This window comes from Humulus lupulus, chromosome 6 (assembly GCF_963169125.1).
Source record: "Humulus lupulus chromosome 6, drHumLupu1.1, whole genome shotgun sequence".
In the NCBI taxonomy this organism is placed as follows: Eukaryota; Viridiplantae; Streptophyta; class Magnoliopsida; order Rosales; family Cannabaceae; genus Humulus; species Humulus lupulus.
Window position 1 is genome coordinate 179,622,138 of NC_084798.1, and position 20,074 is coordinate 179,642,211.

Here is a 20,074-nt window from a genome sequence, read left to right on the forward strand (position 1 = left end):
GGCTTATAGATTTGAGCCAGTCTATGACCGCTTCAGAAAGCAAGCCCCACCTAGCTTCAAAGGGAAAGATGACCCTATGGTGGCAAAGGATTGGTTGAGATCGGTAGAGGCCATCTTTGATCACATGGAGTTGAATGATCACCAGAGGATTTCATGTGCAGCACACCTACTCAAGTTGGATGCAAGGATATAGTGGGATGTGGTCAAACAGACTCGTGGCCTGAATACTATGACTTGGGCAGACTTCATTCAGACATTTGGAAAGAAGTACTATAGTGCGTCTGTATTGGAAACCAGAGTGGAAAAGTTCGTGACTTTGGTTCAAGGGTACCTCTCTGTTACTGACTAAGAACAGAAGTTCGATATGTTGACTAGATTTGTACCTGAAGTAGTACCAACCAAAGCCATGCGAGTCCAAAGGTTTATGAGATGACTTAAGCCAATGATTTCTAGGGATGTTAAGATGACCAGTGTTGAGGTGGTCAGTTATGCTGAGATATTGGATAAGGCACTCGAAGCATAATATTTAGAGGATTGTATATGGAAGGACAATGCAGCCAGAAGGGAGGCCAACAGAAACAAAGGCTTCCATGAGGGCAATAAGAGGAAGGCTAATGAAGGCCAGAATAGTGGCACTAACAAGAGGCCTAGACCCCCGACCATAAATAACAACAATCACAATAGTCATAACCATCACAACAACCGCAACAGTCACAATAATGATCGTAACCGCGGGAATCACCAGAACAACAGAGTTGAGCACCCCAGCTGCCCTAAATGCTCGCTACGACATGTGGGAGAATGTCAGGCCAGCACCAACAAATGTTACAAGTGCGGTCAGGCAGGCCATCTGAGGAAAGATTGCCCACAGTGGAAAACGCGACAGAGTAGACACAATAACCTAGTGCCAGCAAGGGTTTTTGCATTGACCCAAAAGAAAGCAGCCAATAGTAACACAATGGTCACAGGTGTAATATCCGTTTTCCCGGAAGGACAATTTCGTAATTTTTCCACTATGTGCATCTTTATCATTTTTTTCTTTTCCTTTGATGGAATATTGGATATGTATGATTTCCAATGGTGATAAAATTCATGGTTTCTTATGTTTAAATATCTTGGAAAAGATTGTAAAATCTCGACATGTGCATAATGCCAAATAAATAAATAATGACTCGGGTTAAAGTTATTATTTATTTTATGAATATTATTATTATTATGACTATAATACTAATAATATTGTACGAGTTATTTTTATTTTTTTATGAGTTATTATATTATTATTTAAATGGATTAAATAATAATAATTGTGAGCAATTATGAAATAACTATAATGTCCCCATTTTTGGGATTTGTTGAGGGATATTTTGAGGACATTTTTATGATAAACAATATCCCAAATATCTAATTAAAAATTCATGATATAACAAGATATTATTTATTTTAATTGTTCAATTTTTAAAATAAATGAAAAATCTCTAGTTTTGTGGGAATTAGAGGAAGAATCGTTCAAATATCAACAAGTTATGTTTTACTCGTTTATTTATTGTTATATCACGATCAAGAGAGTTCTGAGGGAGAGAAATCGTGGGAAGCAAACTAAGAGAGAGAAAGAATCGTTTCTCTCATAAAACCTAGAGAGAGAAAGCATAATTTTGGGTTTGGGAAGCTTAGGGAAAATCTGGGTTGTTTTGATCATTTTAGATACATTATTTATGATCTAAGGAAGGTTTTTGATGTGATAAAAGGACCTAGAAGTGTTGCTTTCGAAATCCACCATTTTTCACCATTAAAGTTAGGGTTTTTGGATGATTTTGGATTTGAGAGTCTTTAGATGAATTCTAGGTGTATGGAGGTGTGTGTACAAGCTTAGGGGACTCCAAGGATTAATTTGGACGTAAAGAATCAGAGTTTAAAGGCTTAGAACGCAAAGTGCATTTTTTGCTCCATTTTTGGCAGTACACCAGACTTGGAGAAGAAGACTTCGGAACAAGGGGTTATAGACATCTTTTTGGGCTGGGGTCTATTGTTTTGAAGTTCTGGACACAAGGGTATCATTTTTCAATCAAGGGAAGGGTTGGAACGCAGCAAAACTCAGCCCTAGAGTCGCCGTCGCCGGAGAAGAAGACAACTCCGACGATATCTCCGGCGAACCCGATTTGGGCATTTCCAGAGGTTTTTTTTTTTTTTTTTTTAAATTCTTGTTTTATATTCTACATGTAATTTAGAGTGTTTGGTGAAGTTTGGTATTTTTTTGATAAATCCTTGATTTATTATGAATTATTTAAATTTTCATAAGAAATAATTATGAAAAATACTTAAACTATTCAGAAAATTCTGAGATAATTTTTATATGATTTATGATTGATTCCAAACTGTTATGTATGTTTAGATTGAAGATTTAAACGTTTTTTTTTGTAATTTTCATAAATTTATTTGGTTATTTCTTAAATAATTATAGAAAATACCTAGGCTAATATAAATGGCTCAGAATAATTATTGTAACATGTTTAAGGGTTAGAAGCTATTCTATGAAATTTAGGATAATTATTTACTGTTTTATTATTTATCTTGAATTATTTGAATTAAAATGGGTTATCTACGTAGATAAATTATAGAAAATAACTTGGTGTTGCTAAAATTATTGTTTACTGTTTGGGCACTATTCTTATGAAGTTAAAATAGTATCTTAGTATCTGGTACTGATTTAGAACTATGTCAGGTTGATTTGTTATTTTTCGTTAATTATTTGGTATTTTATGCATGTAAAAAAGGGGTAATTTATGCATAAATAATTACAATAATTTGTATAAGTTTCTAAGTTGTTTAATCATGATTCATAATCTGTATAAATAGTTAGGAAGCATGTTAGGTTCTGGTTTGGGTAATTGTATTGAGTATCCATTTATTTTGGGAATTATGGGTAATTAAAATAATAATTATTGAAAATAAATAATTAGTTTAATCTGACTTTATAGGTGTAAAAATAAACTTAGAATCTGATTTAGTAAATTGTGGTCATTTATTTGATTATTTGATTATGATCTATTTTTTGTGTGCATAAAGATGATAAGAAATGTGATGATTAGTATTATAGGTTGTAATTTTGTGGTGAAACCTTGATGTGGTTCATAATTGTGTTTTGAGTGTGTCATTGTATTGGTGGGTGTTTAGGATCTAGTTCTCAACAAGGACACTCAGCGAGGGGTTCGAGGTAGAACAAAGGAATATTTTTGCAATTGAGGTAAGAAGAGTGGACATCTGCGCACAGGGTGTATATTTAAGCATACAACTTTGTTTCTTGGTTTGTATTAATTTACATTATGTACTATGATTGATTACTGTACACACTTAGTATTGTTACCATGAGAATAGTGCTAGGGTTTTCGCTGCTTGTGTGAGCATAACACTTGTAGGTACATTAAGAGCTTATCATTGGTGAGTACAACTTGTGGTAAGTGAATGCCCCATTGGATGCCAAGTGTGAGAATAACACAAGGCAGGGCATATTACATTTCATGTCTGATCAACATGAATGTATGGTTGATTATCGTATGTGAGCATAAGGTGTGGTATGAGACTTTGTTTGTTATGTGTGTGAGTATAACATGCATTGTATCAGTATTATACGAATTGTTATTGCTTAAGGTTTTGATTAAGCTATGTTGTATTATCTGGTTAGGGGGGGTTATGTCCTACATAGCTCTTCTTACTGGGCATTAGCTCACGGGCACTCTGTGTGCAGGTAAAGGCAAAGCAACGCAGTGAGTGAAGCGGGCTCGAGGCGTGGATGTTACATGTTAGTGGAGGGTTCACAACATTTCAATGTTTTAATGACTTATGAAATTTTATCACTTTTGGATTATGTTTTTTTTTTATTTTTTTTTATGTTAGATTAAGTTTTAAGACTTGAAAATGTTTTATTTTGAAGAAATAGTGAGATCTCATGCCTTGTTTATTTCAATAAAATGGTATTTTAAATGGATATTTTATTTATTGATTTAAATGGACTTTCATAAGTGATGTCTCGGAAAATCGGGGCGTTATAACAGGTCAGCTCCCTATTTATGGTATGATGTGTAGAGTCCTTATTGATTCCAGAGCGACTCACTCTTATGTTGCTATGAATATGATTGATAAATTGGGTATGCCTTGTAAACTGTTTGAGCATAGTTTTAGTACAATGTCGCCGTCAGGAGACATGATGTTGTCAACTAGGTGGTTACAGTCAGCACCTATAACAATAGAGGGTAGGGAGTGCCTGACAGATCTTATAGAATTAGACATACCAGAATCTGATGCCATACTTGGCATGGATTGGTTATGCAAACATGGAGCGACAATTGACAGTCAGAAAAAGACCGTGGAGTTCAGACTAGAAGAAGGAGAACTCTTTTCTTTTAAGGGAGAAGTGGTGGGTTTTCGTACACCCATAATATCGACATTAGAAGCTCAACATATGATGCAGCATGGGTGTTCGACATATCTGGCTAGTGTGCTGGATAAATCCACGGAGATAGAGTTGAAACCAGAGAATGTTAAAATCATTTGTGAGTTTTCGAAAGTGTTTCCTGAGGAATTACCAGGTTTACTCCCGGACAGAGAAATCAAATTCGTGATTGAACTTGCACCAGAAATAGCACCAATATCTAAAGCACCCCATCGAATGGCACCTGCAGAGTTGAAGGAACTCAAGACCCAGCAATAGGAATTGTTGGATAAGGGGTTCATAAGACCTAATCATTCGCCATGGGGGGCACCAGTTCTATTTGTGAAAAAAAAGGATGGAAGCATGAGAATGTGCATCGATTACCAAGAACTCAATAAGATTGCCATCAAGAACAAATATCATTTGCCTAGGATAAATGACCTTTTTGATCAACTGCAAGGGGCAGTAGTATTCTCACAGATTGATCTGCGATCCGGGTACCATCAGTTGAAAGTAAAGGAAAAAGACATTCCTAAGATGACTTTAAGAACTCGCTACGAACACTATGAGTTCCTAGTGATGTCTTTTGGACTCACTAATGCCCCAGCAATATTCATGGACATCATGAACAAGGTATTTAAGGTCTACTTGGATAAGTTTGTAGTAGTATTTATAGCTGATATACTTATCTACTCAAAGATCAAGGGGGAACATGATGAGCACTTGAGGTTGACCCTAAATAGGCTACGAGAGCATCCGTTATACGCTAAGTTCTCTAAGTGTTAGTTTTGATTGAAACAGGTGAGTTTCCTAGGGCATATAGTGTCCAAGAATGGAATAACAGTGGATCTGGCAAAGATCGAGGCCATTAGAGATTGGCCCCAGCCAAAGAATGCCTCAGAGGTTTGAAGCTTCTTAGGGTTAGCGGGTTATTACCTGAAGTTTGTCGAGGGTTTTTGAAAGATTGCCACACCCTTGACCAACTTGACTCGCAAACACCAGAAGTTCACATGGACCGAGAAATGTGAAGAAAGATTTCAGACTATGAATGATAAGTTGATCTCTATACCTATCCTTTGTGTTCCCATAGAGGGCAAGAAATTCGTGGTGTATTGCGACACATCAAAGAATGACTTAGGGTGTGTGTTGATGCAGGATGGGAAGGTGGTAGCTTATGCTTCTAGACAACTCAAGGACTATGAGCAACGGTATCCCACCCATGATCTTGAGTTAGCAGCAGTGGTGTTCGCACTAAAGATATGGAGACATTACCTTTATGGGGATAAGTGTGAAATTTACACCGATCACAAAATTATGAAATACTTCTTCACTCAGAAAGAACTGAATATAAGACAATAGAGGTGGTTAGAACTAGTGAAAGACTATGATTGCATAATTCTATACCACCCAGGCAAGGCCAATGTGGTGGCAGATGTATTGAGTAGCAAGGACATGGGAGTGTCTCATCCCTGAGCACACTAGAGGTGCCTCTGCAGAGAGAGATTATAAACACCAATATTGAGTTCATGACAGGAGGCCTAACAAACCTCTCGTTATAATCCTTCCTACTGGAACAAATTAGAGAAGGACATAAAGTGGATGAAGCCCTAATAAAGCAGGAGGCGTTGGTACAAAAAGGTGATAACGAAGACTTCACTATATCTACCGGTTGATTGCTACGATATAAGGATAAGATCTATGTGCCTAACAACGATGAGATTATGAGGGTATTATGAAAGAGGCGCATACAACACCCTATTCCTTACATCCAGGGTCGACGAAGATGTATTAAGAACTTAAGGTGTTGTATTGGTGGCCTAAACTAAAGAAGGACGTTGTTGAGTTTGTTGCCAGATGTTTGACATGTAAGCAAGTCAAGGCAAAAGATCAAAGGACACTAGGGCTACTTCAACCGCTTTACGTTCTAGAATGGAAATTGGAAGATATAGCTATGGATTTTGTGGCAGGGTTACCTAGGACCACAAAACAACATGAATCTGCTTGGGTAATAGTGGATAGGCTCACTAAGTCCACCCATTTTCTACTAGTCAAGACCACCTACTCGGCAGACCAGTATGCAGAGTTGTATGTGAGCAAGATAGTGAGGCTTCATGGGGTTCCAAAGTCGATAATTTCTGATCGAGGGTCAGTATTCACATTGAACTTTGGGAAGGGATTACAGAAAGCCATGGGCATGAGGGTAAAGTTCAATACCACTTTCCATCCCCAAACCGATGGGCAGTCCGAGAGGACTATACAGATTCTAGAGGACATGTTGAGATGTTGTGCATTGGACTTTTCAGAATTCTGGAGTCGATATCTACACCTGATGGAGTTCTCCTATAACAATAGTTATCAATCCAATATTGGTATGACTCCCTACAAGATGCTTTATGGGCGCAAGTGTAGATCTCCTTTGCACTGGTATGAGGTTGGGGATAAGAAAATATTAGGCCCCGAGGCAGTTAGGGAAGCCAGCGAGGCGATCGAGAAAATTTTCCAAAGGATACTTACTGCTCAAATTAGGCAAAAGAGTTACGCAGACCTTAAGAGAAGGGACATCGAGTTTTAAGTGGGTGAGTTTGTGTTCTTGAGAGGTGTTATGCGTTTTGGGAAGAAAGGGAGTTGAGCCCGAGATATATAGGTCCATTTGAGATTTTGGACAGAGTAGGGAAAGTTGCATACCGTTTAGCACTGCCCCAAACACTAGCCAAAATGCATAACGTCTTTCACATCTCGATGTTGCGTAAGTACGTGTCAGATCCCTCTCATGTTCTAAGTTATGAGCTGCTACAGCTGAAGCAGGACCTGTGTTACGATGAACAGCCTGAGTGTGTAATCGAAAAGGGAATCAAGGAACTGAGATCCAAAGGGATTCCATTAATTAAGGTCCTGTGGAAGAATAGTATGGAGTGAGAAGCAACATGGGAGTTGGAGGAAGACATGAGAGAAAGATACCCTGAGTTATTTGGTAAGAAAGAATTTCGGGACAAAATTCCTTTTAAGGAGGGTATATTGTAGCACACCATTTTTTTTTATATTTATTAATTTTGTGCTTTGTTTTTTTTAATAATTGTTAAGTGTTAGAAATTATTTTAATTTTTTGAACTATTTAGTAGGAATTGTGTGAATTTAATTGTCAGTTATTTTATTTATTTATTAATTTAATTAGTAAGAAAATGAGTTTTGGTTGAATGCACCAAGGTGCATGGTAAGTAGTGATGCACCTTAGCACTTGGGTGTGTGCATGTGCATGGTCGCATGGTGAGCATGCAATAGATTTTCCTACACATTATTTTCCTTTTATTTGATTTAGTTTAATTAATTAAAAGAATTAAAAGAAAAAAAAGGAAAGGAAGAGGAGTTGGGCGTGTGGACATAGTGGGAAATGAAGGATTTCTTTTCCTATTTGGTTTGGTCTTAATTGGATGATTATAGCTAAAATAGGAAGAAGAATTGTCATCCTTTTATGTACTCTTTATTTCCTCTAATTAAGAAAAATCAATTAAAAACAAAGTAAATGAAAATTAGAAAAGAGGAAACTTACTCATTTCCCATTAGGACTAGTTATTTCCCTATGTTAGATAAAAAAGGAAGAAAGAAAAAAAGAGGGCCATTTGTGCTTTGGTGCCGTCGACCATAGAGAGAGAGTGAGCATGAGGAGCTAGAGGGAGAAGGAAAGAAAAAAAGAAAGAAAGAAAAGGATAAAGAAGAAGGTTTCGAAAACCTAGGTTGGTGTTCTTGATTCTTAAGTGGTTTAAATACTCTAATCTATATCCTCATCTTCTTGATTTCTAAGTTTTGATGTTATTGTTTTGTTCTTTCTTTGTTGGGGGTTTCAAAAACCCTAGGTATACCAAAAAGGGGTGATCTTTTTCTTCTTTGGGTGTTGATTTCTACCAAGGAGGTAGTGGAAATCCCAAACCCTATGGTTATTTAATTGGCTTCTATGATTTTGGTATATGTTTATTGAAATCATGGTGGTGTGTGGAGACTTTAGTATTTTTGTTATCCTTTGGTATTATTGTGTTTGATCCTTGTTGAAGGAAATGTCATGAAGGATATGTTGTATGGTTATTATGATTATAATTATTTTGTTATGTAGAGAAAATGTGTTATTAAGGGTTGACAAGGGTTTTGGTTTTGATCTATTAAAATATGATGATTTTGATATTTTATGTTTATGTTCATGTCGGTTTCGGCCAATGCATATGTAGAGATTGCATGTTGGGTTTTGTATATGTATCTCTTGATGCTCTATGAACTTGGTCATGTTATTTGGGAAATAGGAATATGCTTAGGGTTTGTGATGTTTTCTTTCATGTTCTTGTAAAATGCAAAAAGAAAATATGGGATGATGATGAGGGTTTTGGCCTTTAGGGTGTTGATGTATGTTTGTGTTGTTTTTGTTTTATGTCACATATACTTAATAGAAACATGCTAGGTTAATTGGTTAAATTGAGAATTTGTCTTGAGTCTTTTATAAATGATTATTTGAGGATACTGGAAGGTTATGGTTTGAGCAATTTTTTTAAAACATGAATTAAAGATGAATTTCATGTTAATTATGATTGCTGATTTTTTTTTTATATAATTGGTGAGTATATTGGTAAAACAATGTTTTAAAATGCACTGCCTCTAGTGATATTTGATTTTTTAGTAAATAAAAATGTATTTTATTTCACATTTAAATGATGTTTTTATCAAATTAACACATGCATATTTTTGTGTATATTTTATGAAGAAAATATGATTTTTAATCGAGGTTTGGATTTTGAATGAATTATTAGTTTTTGGAAGTTTTGATTAAAAATAAGGAACGTCTTTTAAATGAGATAAATAATGTTAGTGCATCAAATAAATTATGCTCTAAGTTATGTATATGTAACAGTGATATTTTAAAAATGTAAATATGGATTTTCACATTATTTAGGTGCAATTTTTTTTATTTAAATGAGAAAAATATTTTGGTTTAAATTCACTTATGATTTTTAAATAAAATAAATAGTTGCTGAAATTTTGAGTTGTTAAACTTAAATAATTATTTTGTTTAAAATTAATGGGTCTTACACCTAAATAATTAAAGTCTTAAATAATATAAGTGAAAATACATTTTTTCCCACACTTTAAATTATAAATTCTCATATTTAATCATGTAATTTTTAATAGTTTAGAAAAAAATTATTTTCTAAAGGAAACAAGAAATTTATTAAGTATTTCTAAAAGATTACAAATTTTGTTATTTTATATGTTATTTAAAATAATAAATGGAATTATTATTTTATGAGAAATTAGGAAAAAACTAAATGAAATATTTTATAAAGTAAATGTAATGAAGTAAATGGTTTAATCAAACTTTGGGACTTAAGGAAACAAATAATGGTAATTTAATAATGTTGTTGGATTTTATTTGAAAAAGGAAGAAATAAGCATGTAGGAATTATTGTTTTAAAACGTTATATTTTAACAACGCTCCCACGTATGCTTGTCGCATGCAAATGCATTTTTACGTTCAAATATATATCTATTATTCAAACATATGATTTTTACTTTGTAACCATGAATGGTTAATAGGTATAAATATCATTATTCTTTTATGTAAAAAAAAAGTGTCCTTTTGGAATTATTGGGCAACTTGTACCACGTGTGTATGGCCCATGCACACGTGTGGTATATGTGTTGGGCATGAGTATTGACATGTGATTATAAGAGATGACGTTTGATTATGATTATAGTCTCGTTGTGAAGTTTTTCTTATTTTTGCTTTGCTCGGACCTGAGGTAAGGAAGTTAGATAGAATTTCATGCTATGAAATGGTAAGACTGGTTTGTTATGAGGAAAATGATGTGCTATGTATGATGATGGACCATGTAATATGAAATATGGAATTCTATCTTGATATGTTATGATGAGTATGACGCAACATGTGTTTCCTTTGTTTTGATGTGAAATGGATTACATGTGTTTGTATGATGTATGAAAAAGCAAAGGGTTGCTAGAGTGCTGAATACGACACAAAAAATGAGTTACTAAGGATATGATGTAACTCATAGGGCGGACACGCCAAGGTTATTCAAGGAGTTGAGATCCTGTTTACCTCACAGAGGATGTCTTTCCAGTTTTAAGCTTACCTCAAGATGTGACATGGACAATAGCGGTGCCATGGTCACAAAGAGTATGATTATGATGTATGGTTATGATGTGTGATTATGATGTATGATTATGAAAGGAATATGATATCGCTATGGTATGATATGTTATGAGTTTTACGATATGAATATGTTCCTATTGTGTTTCCTTGAATATTGTTGTATTTTTTGTATTTCCTTACTAGACTTTTAGCTCACCCCCTTACTTTCCCCCTTTCAGGTAATAAATAGTGTTTCTCTTTGGCACGCGCTATGATGTGGGGAGCTCCGACGTCTGGGTGTGTATGGCGTGTGGGTATCCTATGAACAAATAAACGATCAACATAAGCGTCGAGTTTCAAAGAGTCATTTTATAGACTTTAGTTTTAAACCTATCAGTGAGGCTTAAATTTTATTTTCCTTTAAACGATGCATAAGAACATTTTATTTTTATTTTAAACTATTGTGCCCAACTTGCATGTTTTATCAAGACCCCACTGAATTTCATATGTTAAATGATATTTTCTAATTATTTATTAGATGAGAGTCGTTTTACAAAGTAATAGAATAGAGCGCTTTGCAACTCTCCACAACAAATTTTTAACTTTATGAGGAATCTTGAGATTCCACATCTTTCTTTAAAACTAGAATTATCCCCTACATGCCACCTGCCATTCAACACTTGCAGCTTCTTATAAGCATTTTTGACACTATACACTCTTGAAGCCTCTCTAGGCCAATACCAATTATCATTATCTGCAAGAAAGCTCAAAGGAATACCCTTAATAAGTACTTTATCCCTTTGCTGACAAAAGATGTTCCAAAACATCTCCATCCCATTCACGACCCCCCACAGTAACATCAAACTATTTACTTGCATATCTTGTAAAGTAGGGTGAGGAAGGATGACAAAGGGATTTGACTCATCTGACAACCATGGCTGTCCCAAAATGGAAATCTTTTCCCCTGTTCCCACACTCCATCTTCCCCATTCTCGTACAACTAGTTGAGCCTCCCAGATGCTCTTCCAAATGAAGCTAGGATTATTCTCCAATTGAACGTTAATGTACGACCCCCTTGGATAGTAGCGAGCTCGAAACACTTTCCCCACTAAAGTTTCTTGTCTAGTAAGCAACCTCCATCCCTCCTTGCCTAACAAAGACAAGTTAAAATCTCTAAGATTCTAAAGCCCATACCACCTTTATTTCTATGGTTACTAATTCTCTCCCATTTCTTCCAATGTCACTCTCTATGAGCAGGAGAAGATTGCCACCAAAATCTACACATCATTTTCTCCAACTCTCTACATAAATCTAGAGGAAGGAGAAAAACACTCATAACATATTTAGGAAGGGATTGCACAATTTTCTTAAGAAGCACCTCTTTCCAAACATGAGATAAGAGTTTACCATCCCACCCTTCTACCCTTTTTCGAACCTTTTCTTTCAAGAAACCCAAAATGAAATTCTTATTCCTTCCCATAAGACTAGGTAACCCCAAATATGTACTTCTCGCATCAACTTCATGCATACCCAACACCTCCATTACTCTCCCTCGAGCAACTTGAGAAGTATTAAAGCTAAAAAAATAGAAGACTTGGCAAGATTCACTTTTTGCCTCGAGGCTCTCTCAAATGTCAATAACAAAGCCAGGATTTTCTCCGCCTCTCCCTCAGTTGTCTTGCAGTAAAGATAAATGTCGTCGACAAATAACATATGTGACACTATTTGCGTAACTCTAGCTACTCTACACCCATGAAGCCATCTATTAGTTTCATATTTTCGTATAAGAGCTGACAGACCTTTAGGATGAATAATAAATAAGGGGACAATGAGTCTCCTTGTCTTATACCCTGAGAAGGGATAATAGGTCTCATTACCTCCCATCCATGAGTAATTCTATATTTGACCGAAGACACACAGTGCAACATCAAATCCACCAAGCGAGCCTCAAACTCCATCTTGCTAAAAAAATGCTCTTAAAAATATTCATTCAATTCTATCATAGGTTTTACTCATGTCTAACTTTAAGGCCATGTACCTATTTGTACCCAGCTTCTTCCTCTTTAAATAGGATAAAACTTCAAAGGATACCATAATATTGTCAAATATCAATCTACTTGGAATGAAGGCACTCTCCGCATTTGAAATGATATAAGAGAATTCAAATAAAAATAAATAAAATGGGGTTTAAATTGTATTATAAAATTGGATTTTAAAAATAAATCAAAACAGAGTTTAATTTGGGTCTTACCCTTGTACCCAACAACACACTAATGGATATTGTTGTAACAAATTGGACAGAATTACTGTTTTACTGGCTTTGGGCACTTTCCCTAAAAAAAAGAAAAAAAATATTGGGTATTTGTCGCTTCAACTATCTCAAGAAACCTCGTCGATGACGGTTACAAAACCAATTTTAAGTACAAATGAGGGCTTGAACAATTTTAGGATTTAATGAGCTCCTAAATGAGTCAATGATGTGACCCCCAGTAGATAAAGCTGATTCATATGCTACAATTGACATAGGTATAGTCAACACTTTACGAGCTATCAAAAAGAGAATCTTGTATGTTGTATCTATTAGAGTTAATCTTCTACCAATTTAAAAAATGTCAAAGTTTAAAGCATCCATATATTTACATGCCTCCATTAGATACTTGTCAACTTCAGTTTTCAGTTCCTTGTTATCAACTGTCTTAAGCCTCATTTTCGCACGGATTTGGAAATTTTGTTTGCATCAACATGCCCACTGTCAATCTCCATACCATCCTTCTTTTGGGAAGAAGTTGAAGCTTGTGCGGCCAAGTGTGAGTATATTAGACAATATTCATCATATATGCTATTAAAAATACCTCTAATATTTTTTTGTCTTCTTTTGAGCTTCCTCTACATTCCCATTAGACAATGTCTCAAAGCAAATATTGACAAAAGCATCCTTGTCGCATGGATTAAGACAGACAACAACAATTAATAAGAGGATTTATCTTTTCCAAACCTCCCCAATACTTATTTAAGTAATTCGACTTCATTGATTGAGCCATCGTACTCATTCTAATATCAGTACTAGTACCCCAAACATCTAATTGATTTCTAATAAACATATTTATTCTAGAATTATGTTTGAAGTAATATGAAGAGTACTACAGAACCACAATGCATCATAGAAAATCTTGAAAAACTTAACAAAGTACCTCGCTTTTTGTCTCAATCATTAGAATTAGGAGACTTACTTACACCACCACTATAAAACTCTTTAACATATGCCGCATCTTATGTCTCCATTCATTCAAATGCTTTTTTGGCTTCTGGCATTAGATAAGTTGAATTCTAGAAAGGAAATCTAGGCACACGGTCTTCTTTTGAGCTAATCTTTGCTTGTTGTGCATATGGCTTCAAGTTTAGCATTCTTCCACCAGATCGTCTCATAAATCGAACTACGTTCCTAATATTTATTATGACACCCACATGCTCTTTCAAGTCATCCATCACAATGAAATTCAGTATATGCGTTGGGAAAACTTATACAAAATCTTGTTTATTTTCATGTAGATTTTATATTAAACAAATTAATATAAGAAAACCTAAAACATGTTTCTAAAATTGAATTCAAACATAAATAATGATAAGAATACTTACATTATATGCAGCGGAATGATAGCGTCCTTCCTTCAGTTTATCTAACCATTGTATCATTTGTGTCGCAGGGTATTACCAAGAAACTGAACCGTTCTTTAATTTTTTTCACAGTCTTCCAAAGTATCCTTAGAATCACTTAGACTAAGGTGGGAAATTCTCAACACATGAGATAGATACAGAGAGAAAAATAGAAAAGAATAATGAGGCTTAGAAAATGACTTATGTTTGTAGAGAGAATCTAAAACCTACTAGATCTTCTGATATCCTCATAAACTTGTGTTTGTCATCTCTCACTTAGCTTCTTTTACAGACTCAATTAGGCCATTTAATTTAATTAAAAAATTAATAAGATAATAGATAATATCTCCTTTAGGTCGAAATTATCATGAACTTTAGGCTAATGAAATTTCTCATTTAATTATAAGTCTGTTGGACTTAAAATCAAGGCTTGTATTATTTTATATTGATTAATTAATTAATTAATTATTTAAATCCTTTATCAAATTAATTATCTATTATTTGAACCTTAATTAAACTTATTTATTAATTTAGATACCAATTTATCTTAATTAATAGATCTGCCATAATTTCTCTTTTCTTCTCGAAATTCCATAACTTTGTGAAACTATCCAAAATTGACCTGGTCAACTTTGATAATTCTAATTGATAATTAAATCAAATAATTGAGACTATCTAGATGATTTTATCTAAGGTACAGTGGAGACCATGGGCCTATGAAATCAAGCTCCAATAAGTTATCATAAATCTAACAAATAAATTTACTAACTTATTAATTCCTTGTCACTCCACTAAAGACTCGGAATTGCACTTGTGAATTTATAGAACACTCTATAAGCAATATAGATACGTTATTAATTATCCATTGTTATAACCATAATTATCACTCAATCCTCTAGACGGTCTACAATGAGATGAGACTAAAATACCGTTTAACTGTCATTATATTTTATCCTTAAAACACGTAGTTCCTTGTAAATGATATTTCAGTAAACTAATATTAATTAATGAAATGAGATCTTTATCATTTAGCACATTGAACCAAACTAAAAAGAAACCATCGTTTCACTTCTTCATCAGAAGCTATAGATGTTCATATCTATGATCAACACTCCCAATCAATTATTCTACCGAGTTCCTAAGATGTAAGTATGGGCTAGTCCGTAGGGTAAGCTGGTAACAAACAAGTCAAAGAACTCAAATAATACAATCAGTTAGAGTACTAACCACTTAGAATTGAGATTGAATTGACTTATGATCAACTATATGATATGACTAGAATAGATAATAACAATATGTTTACTTATCATATCGACTATCAATATCAGTCCAGTCTTATATAACAAATACATCCGATCTTATCTACTTTGCTAATGTTCTGGAAAGAACATAACACTATGATGTGTAAGTAGATCATATCGTAGATTGACAAGTTAGTATAAATCCTGTGCACTGACTAATCTTATGACTAACTTATTTTGAACATATAATCATTTTTATATTCCACTGTGATTAAGTTATAACTACGATTAACTATATGCTCGGGATTTAATAGAAGTTTATATTAAACAAATAATCATAAAAATAAAATATGTGAGCAAAGTGATTGACCAAGTCTAAAAATTGTTTCTATTCTTTTATTGATAATAAATAAGATTACAAAGAAATTAAGTTTTAATTAGGACATAAAACCCCAACACAACATCGCATGTGCATATGCTTCCCTTGCAAAATTGCACCACCTCAATCACACACATAGCCAACAAGATAAGAGATTGCAACATCAATACTAGATACATTAATTACTTTTCAAGTCCCTCATTCCAGCAAGCATTGTTCAATGCCATTTTCTAAGTGTTTCACCTCTATGGTAGGGAACCACACTATAATGAAAAATATTTTTCTGTACACTCCAATTATCATCTACATAATGGGAAGTCAAAACCATATAATTTAGATTTTGGAAAGAAGTCCAAGTAACAATAGTTAAGCAAACTCATTATTTTTTCCCAACAAAAAATTCTTTTAACTTCTTTTTTTCTTGCATATAAAGATTAAATAGTCACAATTCTACGTGAAGGAACCACAAATCTAGGCTCTAGTATCTACATAAGATCCTTGAAACCTTAATGATCCAAAAAACTAACTAAGAGTTCATCAATAACCAATATCCTATCAAAAATTTCTCTAACTAATTCAGCATTACAAATTCTAGCCCCTAAGGGCTTGATTAGTTCGTGACTGAAAAATTGTAATTTAAAAAACCGTGATTTTGAAATGAAAATATGAATTTAGTGACGGAAAACATGTTTATAAAATTGTGATTGGTTCATTATCTGTAAAATATTTTTGAATTTTAAAAAATGAAATCTTTGATTAGTATAAAATTTAAAAATATAACAGTATCAGAATATGTGATTGGTTTAGCTGAATCTGAAAACTATTTTAATATAATAATTTTAACAAATTATATGATATTAAAATTTAATGATAAATTTAGTTAAATGAAATTTTAAACTAGTATGTTGATTAAATTATGTACATTATAAATTATTATTATTTATTATAAATTCATGTACTATATAAAGCATTTCATCAAATACCTAATGTGCATTATTGCATTTTCTTGTTTCATAACTTGAAGATGGCGTAAATATTTCTACAAGTGCATCATATAGCTTACCTTAAATCAATGATCATTAAAATGGCCCTTAACTGTATTAGCATAAATACAGTTAGACTATGAGTTTTATTATTTTATTTTCTTTGAAATTTTACAACCTGTGAGAGTTTTATTATAAAATACTTGAGAGTTGAGACATGTACAAGATTAAATACAAAATCAATTTGCTTTTAGTCCAGCTACAGAAAATCATAAAGCACATGTATATGTCACATTTATTTAGAAAATAATATAAAATAAGATTGAATAGTACTACTACAGAAAAATCCTTTATGGAATGCGATGTAATTAAGGTCAAGACACACTTTTCTAGCTTCTTGGCATGTCTTGTACAAAAGGCTTTAACCCTCCTAAGCCATCATCAAGAGAAGAATGATCGAATGAAAAATACACTGAGCCAGTATTTCAAACCAACAACAAATCCTTCAAAATATAAATAAAAATTTTAATGCAAAGGACTCAAGCAATTAAGTGAGTTCATTTTACTATTAAGTAATAAATCTACCTGGTAGAATAGTTATAGATACCTCTTTAGTCCGCTCAATGAAAAAGTACATATCATCATTAATATGTTCAAGTAGTGATAGATTTAGCTTAATTAACATGTTAAAAAATGATTGGTCTCAAATATATTAATCTCTATAACACACTACACACATATATGTATATATATATATATATATTTATACCATTACTGTCATAGAGCCATCGGGTTAGTGTGGACAAGTAAGGGAAGAAATTTGCTTCAGTTTATGATAACAAACGTTAATTTGTAGCTTCTCTTAATACATTGAGAATGTTTACAAAGAACTCCTCTCTTATTTTCTCAAATATATGTGGAAGTGCTTCCTATAGCATACATAAAGTCAGAACACTCACAAAAACAAACACACCTTTATTTTCTTAGACATTGGTCTACTTAAAAGGAATATTGGGGGACTAGAGGTTACATCGAGATAGTCCTTAATGCATTCCACATTCTACAAAGAAAACCAAGTTTAATTTATGGTAATTGTTCAGGTTATAAAAAAAATGAGAGAGTGATTATATGTAAAAGATATGTGTGCCCATTTCTGTTTAATTGGACAATTTTTCGTATTTTGGCAATTTTGGGCATATTTGGCATATATGTGGTATATGTGTGGTGCTTAATTATTATTTTGTTATGCTTGGGTTACACAGCACGAGACGATCCTAGGAGGCAAACTAGTGGGAAACTCACAATGGGATTTATACTTGACTCGGAGTGAGTCAATGGGTATTTAGCACATTATCGGAATATTGGGTAATGATAATAAATATTTGGTGATAAATTGGGAGTTAGTGAGATCAGGAGGAAATTATGGGAATTTTGACTATTTTACCCTGAGGAGCGTTTCGGGACCCCGAGCATTAGGATTTGCTTGAGGCTACTTAAGCTTGAAGTAACCTGTTAAGAAATAAAAAGTACGTTCAGAACGTTCTCTCTCCCTCAAAGTTCCATTTTCGACACCCGATCACATTTTCGAAGGAAACTTGAGTTTTAGGACTCGGATTCGAGCGAAGATTGAGGCATAGCGATTCTAGGCAAGATTAGAAGCTTTTTAGCCGGAGGATTTAGTTGGGAAACACTCAATCAAAGGTAATCCAAGTTTTAAGTTCTAAGTTTTTAAAGTTTTTTAGCTTGAATTGGATTTTGTGTTTTGATGAGTTTTTGAATGAATTGAAGCTCGTGTTTTATTGGTATTGGATAATTAGGATGTTTGGGAACTTTGATTTTTGGATTTGGAGATGTTTGGGTAGGTTTTTGGAAGGTTTTAAAATGGAGAAAACACAGGTTTTAGGGCTGGTTCGTGGTTGGGCCGTAGCCCTGTTCTAAGGCGTCGCTGCCCAGACTTGAAGAAGGAAGAGGCTGGCTGTTGAGCAAGTAGGGCCGCGACATAAGATAGGTGCACTACAGCGCTTGACACAGTCAGAGTAGAGGCTGGCTTCTATCTGGAGGCGGGTCGCGGCATAGGGTTTGGGGGCCGCGTCGCTTAAGGGAAATTTTTCCCAGATTTGGTTTTTAGTCGTGGGAGCTTAACTCTTAGGGCCTGGGATCGATCCTACTACCCAATTGAGTGGGATTCGACGTCCCAGAGGCTTGGGTTGGGTCTAGAAGTATTTATTTAATCATTTTGATGAGGTTTTATATTATGGTTGAGACTAGGTTATCGCTAGGGGCTTGGAAACATGATCGTGCTTGTGGCTCGTTTATTGGTAACATGTGCTTGGACCAAAGGTAAGAAAACTGCACCCAGCATGTGATGCATGTGATGCATAAGATACATGAGATTAGGGCATGACATGAATGTTGAATATGAGATTGATCAGAGCTTGAGTCTCTGTATTTGTGCATTATTATAATTATGCTTCTGATTATTGATTAAGCATGCTAAATGCCTTATATCTGAATATTTGACATATGATATTTTACAAGTATAAAGAGTAAAACTCCTCAGGAGCCCCACCACATGCGGTCTCCTCGGGATGAAGGACAGAGTGGGAAACATCACGCATGAGTTGGCCCATCTCTTGTCTAAGGCTTGTCTCATATTGACAAAACCAAGTCGCATGCATGGACGTCGAGATGTCTAGAGGCACGCTACCCTGAGGATGCTTCCTTCTCTTCGAGTTTTCCAGGAATACGTCGATGAGGTCTTGGTAATCTTGGTACTCCTCATTGGTCCAGTGTCGCCCCGAGACTTGTCCACACTTATGAAGCGAGGGAGAGAAGAGAAGATGTTCGGGACTAGCTCCCTCCCTTAAGAAATTAGCACGATGGACAATGAAGGGGGTTTTACCTTGAGGCATGGTGGATGGCCCAATCCCGTCCTCGAGCTCTGCCTCAAGCTCCTAGTCTTCTCTTGCCTCCTTGATGGTCCAGATGGCAAGGGCGGTCTCCACGCGCTCTTTGCAAAGATATCTTGTATATGCCATCTCGGCCTGGGCTGTCACATAGTTCGAGTGTCTCAGCGCCTCCATGTGTGATGCCTTCGAGTCGTAAAACCTAGTAAGAAGAACAGGGCTGATCCTTTGACCCCGTTGTAGTAGTCCATACTGCCTTAAGCCAGTGTTTGTGATGAGAAACATGAGGCTCATGTTCTCGTTAGGAAGCTCACTCATTGCCCTAAACCTCACGTTGAAGGAGTCAGCGAAGGAA